This window comes from Castor canadensis, chromosome 16, assembly GCF_047511655.1.
Source record: "Castor canadensis chromosome 16, mCasCan1.hap1v2, whole genome shotgun sequence".
Classification (NCBI taxonomy): Eukaryota; Metazoa; Chordata; class Mammalia; order Rodentia; family Castoridae; genus Castor; species Castor canadensis.
Genome location: NC_133401.1, coordinates 6,031,238 through 6,044,718, shown reverse-complemented (window position 1 = coordinate 6,044,718; position 13,481 = coordinate 6,031,238).

The window sequence follows — 13,481 nt, the reverse complement described above, 5'->3', positions numbered from 1 at the left end:
GACTCACCCACCAGCCCTGGAACACAGACAGGAGAGGCTACATATTACCCCTGAAAGGGCAGCAGGGGAAACTGAGGGAGCTGAACTGACTTGTTCTCGCTTCTCCAGGAGGTGGCAGAGCTCAGATTTGGACCCATATCTAGCTAACATGTACTTTTTCCTGTCTAGCTCTCCTGTGTTAGTGTGTGTGTGTCTGCTGTAACTAAGTCCCCATACATGTCACCTGGAATCCCCTTTCCTCAGTATTCCTTCTTTTCTATTTGTGGTGACCAATGGATGGTGACTGTTAAGAAATACCCACACAGGACACGTGGAGTCCCCTCTCCCCCAGTCTCCTTTCTTTTGTATGACTGATGGATTGACTGTGCTTTTATTTGCTGGGTGCATCTCTCAACCCTGGTTGCACGCACATTGAAATCTCTTTGGAATTAAGGTACCAATACCAGGCTGTACATTCGGGGAACCTGACTTAATTGATCGGTGCTGCAGCCTGGGGAATGGTATGTTTCAGAATGTCTCAAGTGATGTTCAGGCAGGATTAAGAATCACTGTGTTAAAGGAAGCCTTGGACAGAGAACGGCATGAGGAAGAGGAAGCAATCCATATTTTTTTAAGTTCAATGCAATAATGTTTTTTCCAGAGGAAGTCTTAGGAGAATATACTAACAATGAGCTGGTGTGGATTGAAATTCATATCAGCAAAAGAAGGGGATTTATAGTCTCAGGGAACTAGATGACCCAAAAAGGCTGAGCCCAAAAGCTTCCGGGACCACCAGGCTCTCTTCTTTTCTGTGTCTGTCTCTGTCTCTATCTCTCTTGTCTATTTTGCCCTCTGTGCTGTTTTGTCCACACTGCAGACTGGATTTCCCATGAGAGCTGATGACGACTGTTTTTAGCACCAGGCTCATACCTTTCCAGTGTAACAGGGAACACGACCACACTTTCCAAATGCCTGCAGGTTCATCCAGGAAGGTCTTGGTCACAAGCACACTCTGGGGCTAGTCACGCCATCCTTGTGGCTAAGGAGACACTAGGCTGCAGTCACAGGGATCCCATAGCTGGAGTAGCAGTGCTTCATAGCAGTCAACACAACAATCAATAGGACACGAGCCTGTGAAAGTCCCAGGGATGGCAATGAGGATGATGCATGTAGAGCACGGTGCGCTCTCTGGGTGGGTAGAGCTCAGCACCCAGGGTGAAGATGAGGGTGGACAGAGGGTAGCAGGGACTGGTTGATCAGATCCTTGAAGAATATACTATGGACCCTGGATGTCATCTCAGGGCTATGGGACATTACAGGGCTTTAGATTTGATTTTATAAAGATAACCCTTGGCTGTGCTACATGGAGTGGAAAGACCAGGTTTGACTCAGACTGCCTTGAGTTCTACCCTGCTTTACTGCAATGACCCACTGAGAATACACAAGCGTGTCATTCCTTATAATGATGATTGATGTGGTTTTCAAAATACATCTGTGTTCACTATGGGATTCAAGGTAAGGACGGATATGTTATGTCGAGGTCTCTGTCACTGTGTGTTAGAAATATATGATTCTACTCTGAGAACTGCCCTTGGACTCCCCAGTGGCCTTTCTCGATGGACACAAGTTCTTACTTTTAATATTGAGCAATTATGAAACTTGTCTTTAATGGTTACTGTTATTAGCGTCCTGTTCGATAGTTCTTATTTATCCCAAGGTTATGAAAAGGTGACTTTCTCTTGAGTAGAAAGTCTGGGGAGTCCTTCTGAGCAAGCAACATTGAGATGAGCGGTACAGATCACGAGGGCAGGGTCAGAGCCCCAGGCACCTCTCTTGGGTGGCTCTGCTGACCCATCAGCTGGCTCTGATTTCTCCTTCAGTTGGATCCTGTCTTTGGATCTGGAAATCAGTCTGTCCCTCAGGTTAGCAGGAAGCACAGAGAGCAGAGAGTCAGGGAAAGCAATTCAGCAGCAATGTCTGGTTCAGCGTGCTGTGCGCTGATGGACGATGCATGCACAAACACCAAACAGCATCAAAGGCGTGACGAATCACCTGAGGTGGATGGGGTGAGGGCTGCAGCACTGAAGTAATGCTTTCAGGACAACTTTTGGCCTCCTGAGCCATTTGGAAGGAAGAATGCACTGGAAACAAACAAAGGACACCCCCCACTTCCTAGCAAGTTTGATTTGATTTAAGAGCCTTTTGTACAAAGTGAAAATCAATAAAAACAGAGTTGGCAGTGTCTTCCTGGCAGAGAGAGGCTGAGTGCCTTCCAGCAGGAGCACCACTTCCAGTCATTTGGCTCCAGGTCCTCCAGCAGGAGAAAGAACCCAGGTCCACCTTCAGAGATGACTGAAATCCTCCTGACACCAGACTGACTTGGGTTGATTAGTCAGGGGAGAAGGAAGCTGAGCCAGTGTGAAGGGACAGTGTTGCTTCAGACACAGCAGTGGTCACATCTCCTCAGGACCACCATGTTTTGGAGTTGGTCCCAGGTTGAGGTTCAGCAAAGCAGTGTTTTGAGGCTGGTAAAACGCTGAGCTCCACCCTTGGTGGTTGACCGGAGTTGGAGGTAATGAGCAGCTAAGCAAAAGGTTCTGGAGCCAAGAGTGTCAGGTGTGAATCCCAGCTCTGCCATTTATATGCTCTGAGACTGTGAGCAAGTGACTCACAGTCCAGGCCTCAGTTTGCTCATCTGTACCATGAGAATGAGAAAATGCTTGTTAGTCATGTCTCCCTTACTGAAACAAGATTATACCTGATGTAATCCACTTCAAAGACGCGAGGTGCACTTTGGCTCACCGTTCTGGAGGTTTCAGTCCATCATGGGTTGGGCCTATGGAATTGGGGCCTGTGGTGAGGCCCAAAAGCATAACTGACCACGAATGAATGAATAAGTAGAGTTTAGCAGGAACATATCATGACATCATGACAGCAGCATGGTGGAGGGAGCCAAATCCCCTCATGAGCTCATGGCTGGGAAGGAAGAAGAGGGGCTAAGGCCCACTCCCATTTCAAGGGCACAACTCCAGTGACCAAAAGACCTCCACCTCTGAAAGGTTCTGCCACCTTGGGGAGTAATCTTTAGACACCTGGGCCTTTGGGGGAACATCCCAAACCCAAACTACAGCATTGGTGTACTGAGTGGAGACTGAGTTAATACAGACATAGCTCTTGGAACAAGGATGTGAGTGTATTCAGTTATTCTTCATGTAGTCTTAAGTCTCTCAGAGCAAAAATTGAGTCTTAGATTCCCAAAGTTACTCCAGCTTTCCTAACAACCAGGAAGGATTATTGGAATATTCCATGTATTCAAAAGCACATTTTCCTGAAACATTTAGACAAAGGAGCACAGGCAAAAGTAGGAGACTGTAAACTGCTATTAAAATGACCTGGGTAATTGCTTCGATTCTCCTCTCATTGCTGCTCAAGATGGGTTCTGTGGGCTGGAGACCACCGGGTCCCTGGAGAGGAGGTGCAGCCAGTTGAGAAGACTCTCCTTCAGGTTAAGTTGCAAAGCCTGAGTTTATACTTCTATTGAAAATCCACCTCTGGTCGTGTGAATCCCACTCCCCCAACACCAACACGTTTCAACGTATGGAAAATATATTAGCTCTATAATAAACTCAAACGCGATTGAATCAGAGTTAGCAGGTAATTTATTAACAAATGCATAAATATTTATTTGGCAACTCATCCTGAGCCACGAGACCCCTATGTTCACCCATTGGCATAAATGACCAAGAGTGAGTTAAGAAGTAGAGTTTGCCGGAAACAAGGTTAAGTCAACAAGCACATAAGAGCATAGAATGCTCTACCAGCAAAGACTGGGAGCTTATTACAGACATGCTTATGACTGAAATTTATTCCTTTTTGTTTTGAAGGTTTCATAATTTCTCAGAGCCTCTTGGGATTAGTGATAGCTGACATCTCTCATGAGGGAAGGAAGCAGAGGAGGCCAACTTCAGGCTCAGACATGAGTTCATATCTGTCAAATCTGCCATGTATCAGCTCTGTGATGGTGTCATTAAACCATACAAGCCCCAGCATTCTCGTTTGTGAAAATGAGAACGACAATGGCTCATCTGATATGGTCCATGACTATCTGTGTAAGATACCTGGCCAAGCCACTGACATATAGTAGCTATTTATGCCATATCCTTCCATGTGTGTACGCAGAATAATGGCTCTCAAAAAGATATCCACATCTAGTCACTGGAAATTGTAACTGTGTTATGCTCATGGCAAGAGAGACTTGATAGATGTGATTAAATTAAGGATTTTGAGATTGGGAGTTTATCATGGATTATCTAGGTAAGACCTAAGATAAATAACCTCAGTGTTCTTATAAGAGAGTCTGGAAGGTCAAAGTCCAAGGGAAGGGGATGTGACCTGGAAGGAGAGGACCTAAGGAATGCAGGTAGCCTCTGGAAGGAGGAAAGAGCAGAACACAGTTGTCCCCTGGAGACTCCAGAAAGGCTTCTGACCTCCAGAACCATAGAGAGAAAATCTGTGTAGTTTTAAACAATTATGGTTGTGATAACTCATTACAGTGGCAAGAGAAAACTAATATATCCTGTCTCACCCCTGTCATGCCAGAGACAATCCATGGGCAAGTGCCTGGTACCTGTGAACTGCTGTTCACTTGTGAAGAACTTTTGTTGTTAAAGGAGGGGCTCTCTAGGACAAGGACAGACAAGGGACACAGGACCAGGACCAGGAATCAGAGGCAGGGCCAGGCAACTCACTGCAGCTGGTGTCCAGCCCAGACATGACTGACAAAGGGGTTCTCCTCTGAAACCCAAGAGCTATGTGTCCTTAGACCTTGCATCCACTTCCCTTTAAAAACTTTGGGTGCCCATCCCACACAAGCTGCTTCAGGGAAGCAAACATGAAAAAGAAGGGCACATGGACAGCCCTGCTGGGGTCTTGGCTGACCAGCTTCCATTGCCTTGGCTTTTGGTATCAACATCTGGTCTCTTTGGACCAACAGATAAGGTCTCATGAGAACGTTGAGTTTGGGTGGAGCAATCCAAGGCTGGAGGAAGCAGCAGGAATTTTTCGGCTCCTGTAGCTGAACTGCTGAGGGGCAGGATAGCCATCAGGCGATCCAGAGGAGGCTGGGAAAACCCTTAGGACTCAGCAGACTTCTCCATCTGGATACACCTCTGGTGGGAGCAGGAAGGCTGCCCACTACTCCAGTCAGACTCTACAGGGAGGTTTCTCTGGGTGGCTGCTTCACAAATCCAGTCACTCTGCTTGTTCACATGCTCCACCCAGGATCTGTGATTGGCTTAGACCTGTATCACATAACCCCATCTACGACACAGAAGAAGACGGAAGGGGCTATCAAACCAAAGGTGGGGGCTCTTACCAGAGGAGGGGGATGCATGCTGGAAGACAAGGGACACATGTCACTGCAAAACACATGTCTTAAGACAAAAGAGGAAAATCCTATGACTTTCCCCACCTCCTTACGAGCCCTGGGATAGTGCTGCCAGCAGTTTTTATCACATTCCCTGAATGGTTCCTGGGCTATATTAATATATTTATGGTAGGATTATTTTCAACTGAGATCCTTTATGCATCTTGCTGTGAAATCTGTTCCACTTTGATGTCTTGGCTGCTTTACTACCTTATTAGTGTAGATAGACTTTATCTTACTTAATGTTTGCATGGTATTCTGAAGAATGAACGTCGCTTACTTATTTAATTGGCATAATTTGGAATGATGCAGACGCTTGATAAGGGTTTGGAAGAGAGAAAGGGGAGCACGCCCTCTCGGCCATGAAAATGCCAGCATTGTCACATCAAGGGAAGGACGGGGCTCTGCTCCCATCCTCTGGGGCATGGTTTTCCACCCTCTGACAAATCAAAGCCCCAGAAGTGTCAGGGAAACCTCATTACCAGCAGCGTGTTAATGAGCGACCAGGGCTGCTGCTGCCATGCAGCTCAAAAAAAAAAAAAAAAAAAGTGACAAAGGTGTCACCAGCAGGAGCTTGAGTCTTTCCACGGATGTCATCCCCTGTAAAAGGCCTGAAAGGATAGAAATGCTATGATCATTATTGCTGTACTAAGAGCAGGACAACAAGAAAAAAGAAATCGCCCACCAAAGATTCTTGCAACTCAAAATGGTGCTGGAAGGACACTGTGGCCTTATCAGTCTGAAAAGCCACTGCTCAAAGTCAAATGCCACAGCTAGCTGAGAGAGGAGTAAAAAATCAATTATTAATGCAGTCCCAGCCTCACCTGTGATTTTCACAGAGCATCTGATCTTTTAGTGGGGGGAAGAGGGATACAGGGGGGAGGGGATTTGCCTGTTGCAATCATTTGCCACTTATCACAGCATCACAATGACAGAAATGGTGTTCGAAGACTGAGAACACAGTGCAGAGGATGCAAACAAAATTTCCTTGGGGAGGGGATGAGGCAGTGGTCCTGCTGCCTGTGTTGCCTTTTTGGTTATTTAACAAATGTACTGATATACTTCTTAGTTTGTGGCCTTTCCCCCTCTCTCGGTAGCTCCCCCACAGTTACTTCAAGGCAGAAGGAGACTGCAGGTCAATTGGGGCAGCTTTGTGGTGAGGCTGCCCTAGGTATTGGAGGTTTAGCATCATGGCTGGCCTCTACCCACTGTGGTTCCTCCCATCGTGACAATCAAAGACTGTGGACATCGCCAAAGTCCAGGGTGGAGAGAGGAAAAAACAAGCCCCTCTTAAGACCCAGGGAAACAGCTCTGAATTCAGCATTTGAGATGGTCATCCAACCTTTGCTCTGGGCCAAACAAGGAAACTGGCTGATTCCCCATCCTCTCCTCCACACTGTGCACTGTTGCTGCACCTCAATACACAATTATTCACAGATGCCCAGCAACACTGAGTTGTGGCATTTGGCTGAAATGCAGGATCTGTAGGTGCTAGAACCTTGTTCTGACCCAGCTCCTGCTCCATGGGTCCCTGAAAGCAGGAGAATACAAAAATATAGACTCTAAATAGGGGGTTCGGACCCTGATTCCTGCCTCAGGTGATCTAAGCTGGAAGACTGGGGATCTTCTATTACCAAATAAAGCACAATCTGTCTTTCCCTCTTTGTGGGCTCAGGGCCATTACCCACTCAAAAATGCTAGACAGCAGGATGCTGGTGGCTCACACCTGTAATCCAAGCTACTTGGGAGGCTGCAATCAGGAGGATCGCAGTTTGAGATCCCCATCTCCAAAATAACCAGAGCAAAATGGACTGGAGGTGTAGCTCAAGCAGTAGAGCGCCTGCTCTATAAGCATAAAGCCCTGAGTTCAAACCCTGGTCCCACTAAAAAAAAAAAAAAAAAAACAAGACAGAGAGAGCCTTTCTCCCTTAAATTCTAGCATTGGTCCCATTCAGTCCTGGTGGACTCTTCTCCAAGGTCAGCCCTGTGGCAGGTGTCTCTAAGGACTGCTGTTCTCACCTCCCTCCCTCCTGCACAGACTGGAACTCCTCACACTAAGAGGTAGAATCTGTTTCTCCTCCTTGAATCTGAGCTGGTCTTGTCCCTCACTTTGCACAATAGAGTGTGGCACAAGTGATAATGTGTCACTTCAGGTCCAGCCTTTAATAGGACTGGTATCTTTTATTCTTCCTTTTGGAAGATCATTGTTATGTAAGATGCCTTGAGACCATTATGCTGGGAGGAAGCTCAAATTAGTTACAATGAATGGCTGTGTGTGTGTGTGTGAGAGAGAGAGAAAGAGAGAGAGAGAGAAAGAGAGAGAGAGAGAGAGAGAGAGAGAGAGAGAGAGAGAGAACAGGCCAGACTCCAGCAATTGTAGCTGTCCCAGCTTAAGAGTGAATATGGAACACTGAAACCTGTTGAAGTCACCACAAGAAGGGCACAGGAGTAGAAAGGAGAATAAAGGAGGTGATGAATCAATTTGGGGTATACTACATACATATATATGGAAATGCCACAACAACCCCCCCCCATATAACTATCACAAACTAACAAAAAATGTCTTTAAAAACAAAAAGAAGGACAAGAAGGTAAAATAGTTCCTGTCTGGGGATTGGTACCAGTAGGAGGGAAGAGGGCATAAGGAAAGGGTGAAGGAGGGCAAATATGGTGGAATATTATGTACTCATGTGTTAAAAATGGAAAAATGAGACCTGTTGAAATTGTTCTAAAAAGTGGGAGGGGATAAAGGAGAAAGAGGGAGGGGGTGGATCTAACTAAGATATATTGTAAGCACTCATTTAAGTGTCACAGTGTAACCCCACAACAATGATACTATGTTAATAGCAAAAGTTTTATGCTGATCTTTCCAGCTCCAGCATCACCACATGGGACAGGAGGACCATCTGACAGACCTGCCTCAGGTAGCAGTCATGAGAAATAATGCATTGTTACTGGCTTAAGGCACAACGTTTTAGAATGGCTGGTTACACAATAACAGAACACTAAAGGGAGGACTTGAAACTTTAACCTTTTCTTCATCTACGTGAAATACTGTGTTTCTTAATGCCCGTGGCATAATAAATGTTCTTGACTTACAAAATGTCTCCTCACTGGGAACAGAGTGAGGTACACAGAGACTGTGTTTACAGCCTTGGGCACCCGTTGGAACGAATTCATACTGTGACATAAATGATGCATAATAGCACACCAGCATCTCTTTCAAGAGACTTTGTGTGCCATCCCCAGGAAACAAGATGGTGGAGAAAAATCTCTCCTGTGGGTTCTTAGATGACAGTAGTAACATCAGTAGGCTAGGCTGCAAGACTTGGATGTCTTTCTCCATTCATCAGTTTGTTTTATTTATTTTTAAATTTCAGGTAAAATTTAATAGATAGACTTTAGACTGATGACCTAGTAAGTTTTGACAAATGAACCCACCCTAAAATGTTGCCTCCTGTGCCCGCTGTCAACCAACCGATTGGAAGGCATTCTTCTGAGTTCTACCATCATATATGATTTTGTCACCGTGAAGTACTGTTCTTTGGTGTGGGGCTTCTGACACTTGCTAAAGGATGTCAAGCGCAAGGCTCATCTGGATTACCAGATCAACCCCAAGTTGATTTAAATTTCTATCTCATGGTGTGAATGCACCAGGATTTGTTAATCCATTCTCCACAAGACTGATTGTAGATGACCTCCAGTTTTTATCATGAAGAAAGTTCTTGAATAAGTCTTTTTGGGGAACTTAGGTTTTCATTTCACCTTTCAGTAGCAAGGTGAGTGTGTAGAATGTTCCAGTTTGTTTGCATTATAGCGAGTCATTTAATTATGGCCATCCTGCTGCTATGGGGTGTAACTCACTAAGGGTGGTGAGCACCTTTTCAAGTGTCCTTTGGGAGTTCCCACACCTCTTCTGTGAAGAGTCTTCTAGAAGGTTTCAAGTTTTATCTTTTAGCTTCATGCCTTGAGAGAGAAATCTTGAATTACCTATTCTGGTCTTCTGGAGATATAATTGCCATGTAAAAATATTTATACTCATGGGGTACCATATGTACTTTGATACACAAATACATAGTGAATGGTTACCACAGTCACACTAATTAACACATTCATCACTTCATATAGCTATCTTTCTGGAGGGATGTGGTGAGAATCCTGTGATTACTCTCTCAACAACCTTCAACTATACATTATTATCAACTGTAGTGACCATGCTGTATTCTGTATGTTAGTCTCCAGAACTTATTCATTTTACAACTCTACAGTATGTCCTTTGGCCACCATCTTCCCATCTCTCCTAGCCCCTGACCTCTGGCACCACCTTCTAGTCTCCATTTCTGGAGTTTAGTGTTTTTATATTCCTCATAGTAAGTGAGCTCATGCAGTATTTGTCTTTCTGTGCCTGTTTGCTTCACTTAGCATATGTCCTCTAGGTTTACTCTTGTTGCACACATCAGGATTTCTTTCTTTTAAAAGTCTGAGTACTATTCCATTGTGTGTATCTGTGTGTGAACACTTTTGGATCCAGTCATGCATTTGGGGACACTTAGATGGTTTGCACACCTTGGCTATTGTGAATAGCACTGCAGTGAATGTGGGAGCACAGGTGTCCCTGACACACTGATGTCATCTCCTTTGGATTTAGACCAGGAAGTAGGATTGCAGGATCACAGGGTAGTTCTGTGTAGCCAGCTTTCTCGTGAGCTCTTGGTCTACCGACCTAACTGGGGATGACTGGAGATGCAGAAAGGACAAAGGATAGACAAACATGCATCAGGTGTACTGGGCGCTCAGATGGAGACACACAACAGCCTTATTACTTCTTTTCTCTATTATTCCCTTCTTTTACTTTGCTTCTTTTCTCTATCTTTAAAACCTTACTTATAAAGTCTTTCTTCTTTTCTGTTCTTTAAAGTCTCTTTCCTTAGACTCGCACTGACCCATGTTTTCTTTAATCTTGCTTAAAGTCTTGGCCCTCAGACTTGCACTGTCCCATGTTCTCTCTTAAAGTTGCAGTGCTCAGACTTGCAGACAAACGACAGCAGCCACGTCTAAAAACTGCATTAGCATAACTCTTAAAGCCTCGGTGCTCAGACTTGCACTGTCCCATGTTCTCTTTAGCTTTTCTTTAGCTTAGCTTTTCGAAGGCCTATGTATAAAGTTCTTGTTGCAGAAAGCTCTCTGGTGGAGAGACACAACAGCCAGCAACAGCGGCGTCAGTGTTAGCCTCACAAGCAGCCTGCAGCCAGCCAATCAGAATCCATCAAACCCCCTTCAGTGAGTCTTTTATACCACTGATAAACAGGGTGGAGCAACAGTTCTCAGGGAGGGGTGTGACATTGTAACAAGAGAAACCTGCTTTCCTACTCCTTTCTCTGAAGGTAAACAATTTAGGAAAAGCAGCTGTGCTGCATTTTGCCCCCTTCTGCAGCTGGGGCTGTGCCAAACTCAGCCTGTAGATCACTGAGCACAACTGTCCTTATCTCAAGTTCTCATAGGCTTCCATAATCTCCCCACAGTTCTGGTTTTAACTCTTTGAGAAACCTCCATACTGTTTTCCACAATGGCTGTACCACGTCTGTGCTACACATCTGTACAACTTTTGTGTGTGAAATGAAAGAGGGATAAAATTTCATTTCACTCTACACATGCATCCTGTTTTCCAGCACTTTTATGGAAGGCTTTCTTTCTTACTGTTGAGTTAATGTAGCTTATTGAAAACCAAACTAAACAAACAGATACATGATGATCTCTTTCTGGTGGGTTTGCTTTCTTTTATTGATGTACTTGTCTGTCCTCTTGTCAATGTCTTTTATTATTATGTATGTTTTATTTAAGTCATGAAATCAGTTGGCAAAAGTCCTCAAGTTTCTTCTTCATTAAAGATTATTTTGGTCACCCACAGTCCTTAGTATTTCTATAAAAATTTTGTTGTGATTCTGGCATTGTATCAGCTCTGTAGGTAGGTAAATTTACAGAGATCTAACAAACAACATTGACTCTTCCAGCAAGTGACTACTTCATACTTCTCCATTTCTTTAAATTTTCTTTAAGCGCTCTCAGCAATGTTTTTAGTTTCAGTAGTCTTGCATATCCTTTGTCAAATTTATTCCTGTGTATTTACATTTTATACATTTTTCAATATTTTTCAGTTGTTTCCTACTGGCACATAAAAGTAACTTTCTTTTCTAAATTGGTTCTGTATCCTGGGATTTTACCATTTGTTTTTGCATGTGACTTAGGTTTTCTAAGGAAACAATCATGTTGTTTAAGCCAGTTTTACTCCTCTTTCACATTTTGTGCCTTTTGATTCTTTTCTTTGCCTTGTTGCAGAGGCTTCAGGACTAAGGCAAGTTAGAGCGGACATCCTTCCCTTCTCCTTGTTCTTAAAACATTGTGTTTAACACTTCACTGCAAAGAACGACTTTGCTGCTGGTATTTCACAGACACCTTTGTCAGATGCAAGATGTTACCTTCTAGTCCAGTTTGCTGAGAATCTTTTGTCATGAGTTTGTGTTGAATTTTGACACTGCTTGATTTTAAATATTAAACCAACCTTGCATTCCTGGAATAATCACAGTTGGTCAACATTTATGTTTTTATATGGTGGATATCATTTCCTAGTATCTTTTAAAAGTTTTGTAACTCTGGGAGACAACTTGACTACACTGTACAGCCTTATCAGATTTTATATCAGAGCTACTCTGGCTCATACACCATATTTGTATGTAAATTACAGGTAAATTTCTATGTAAATTGGGTCTCGAATTTTGGTCTGTACCTACCTGGACTTCAGCCCTCCTACCTATGCCTTCCCATAGCTGGGATAACAGGTGTGCACCACCATGCCCAGTTTTTTAGCTTTTTGCCTGGACTGGCCTTCCATCTAACCTCCACCTCCTGGGTAGCTGAGACCACAGATATGAGCCTCTTGCCCTGCCATAATCTGCCTTTGTTTTTTTTTAGTGTTTCATTTTAATTTATTTGTTGATGTTTAGCTCAACCTCATTGTGCATTTTTTCAATATTGTTAGGAGTATTGTAATACACATACTTACCTCATCACAATTTACCAGGCTACACAATGTGCCCTTACTTGTAAAATCCAAGAACCTTCTAACAGTAGAATTGTCTCCTAGTTCTGTTGCTATAGTTCCATTTATTTTGCATCTATGCAAAGCAAATGTATACTACAAGGCTATTATTTCTGGTTTAAGCAGCCAGAAATTTTTATTTTTAAAAAATCAGCATCTAGTAGAATTGGGTGTCTTCGAGCATACAGATCTATGCATGTTAACACATATGTATTTTGTGTTAAAAGACACTAGAACTCAGAACAGTTCCACCAAACCCCAAATGTCCTTTTCTGCTCTGCTTTGGTCACGGCCACCCTGCATCTGTCAGCCCTGGCAGCAGTCCATCTGCTCTCTAGACCATCCTACCAATGGAATCTCTACTATGAAATCTTTCCATTTGGGCTTCGTCCAGTCAGCATCCAAATTGTCATGAGTAGTAAAAGTTTCTTGCTTCCATTGCTAAACAGTATTCTCTCATGGTGACGTTTACTTATCCTTTCCTGTAGGGTAAGCCAGGAAAAAGATGTGAACACAAGATGAAGCAGTGACGAGCTTTAATGGGTGGCTCTTGGACAGGGTTGCAGGAGTCTCAGGGTGAATCCATCCAGAGCTGAGGGGCCACCAACCTGAAAGCAAAGTGGGTCAGCGTGTCCAGGGGTCACCCCGGGGATGACAGAGAGGTGGTCATGTATCCAGTGATGTATCCCACAGCCAGCATGGCGTCTCGGGGCCACGATCCCACAGGGAAGTGACTTGAGATTTCATGATTGCAAGGTTCTGTTTCATCATGAGGTGACAGCTGTTGGGTGATGTGTCTTAAGGTATGAAAAGCAAGAAGACTCTATGTGGCTGAAATTTGGGCTATTTTTAAACTAATTTGATGTATAATGGTTTGAATTTCATGCTGGTTCACTGGGGAGCTTCCATCCATTAGCTCTTTAAATATTTTGTACACACTTCCGTCTTTATTCTCTCATTCTGGGACTCAGATGAGACTAA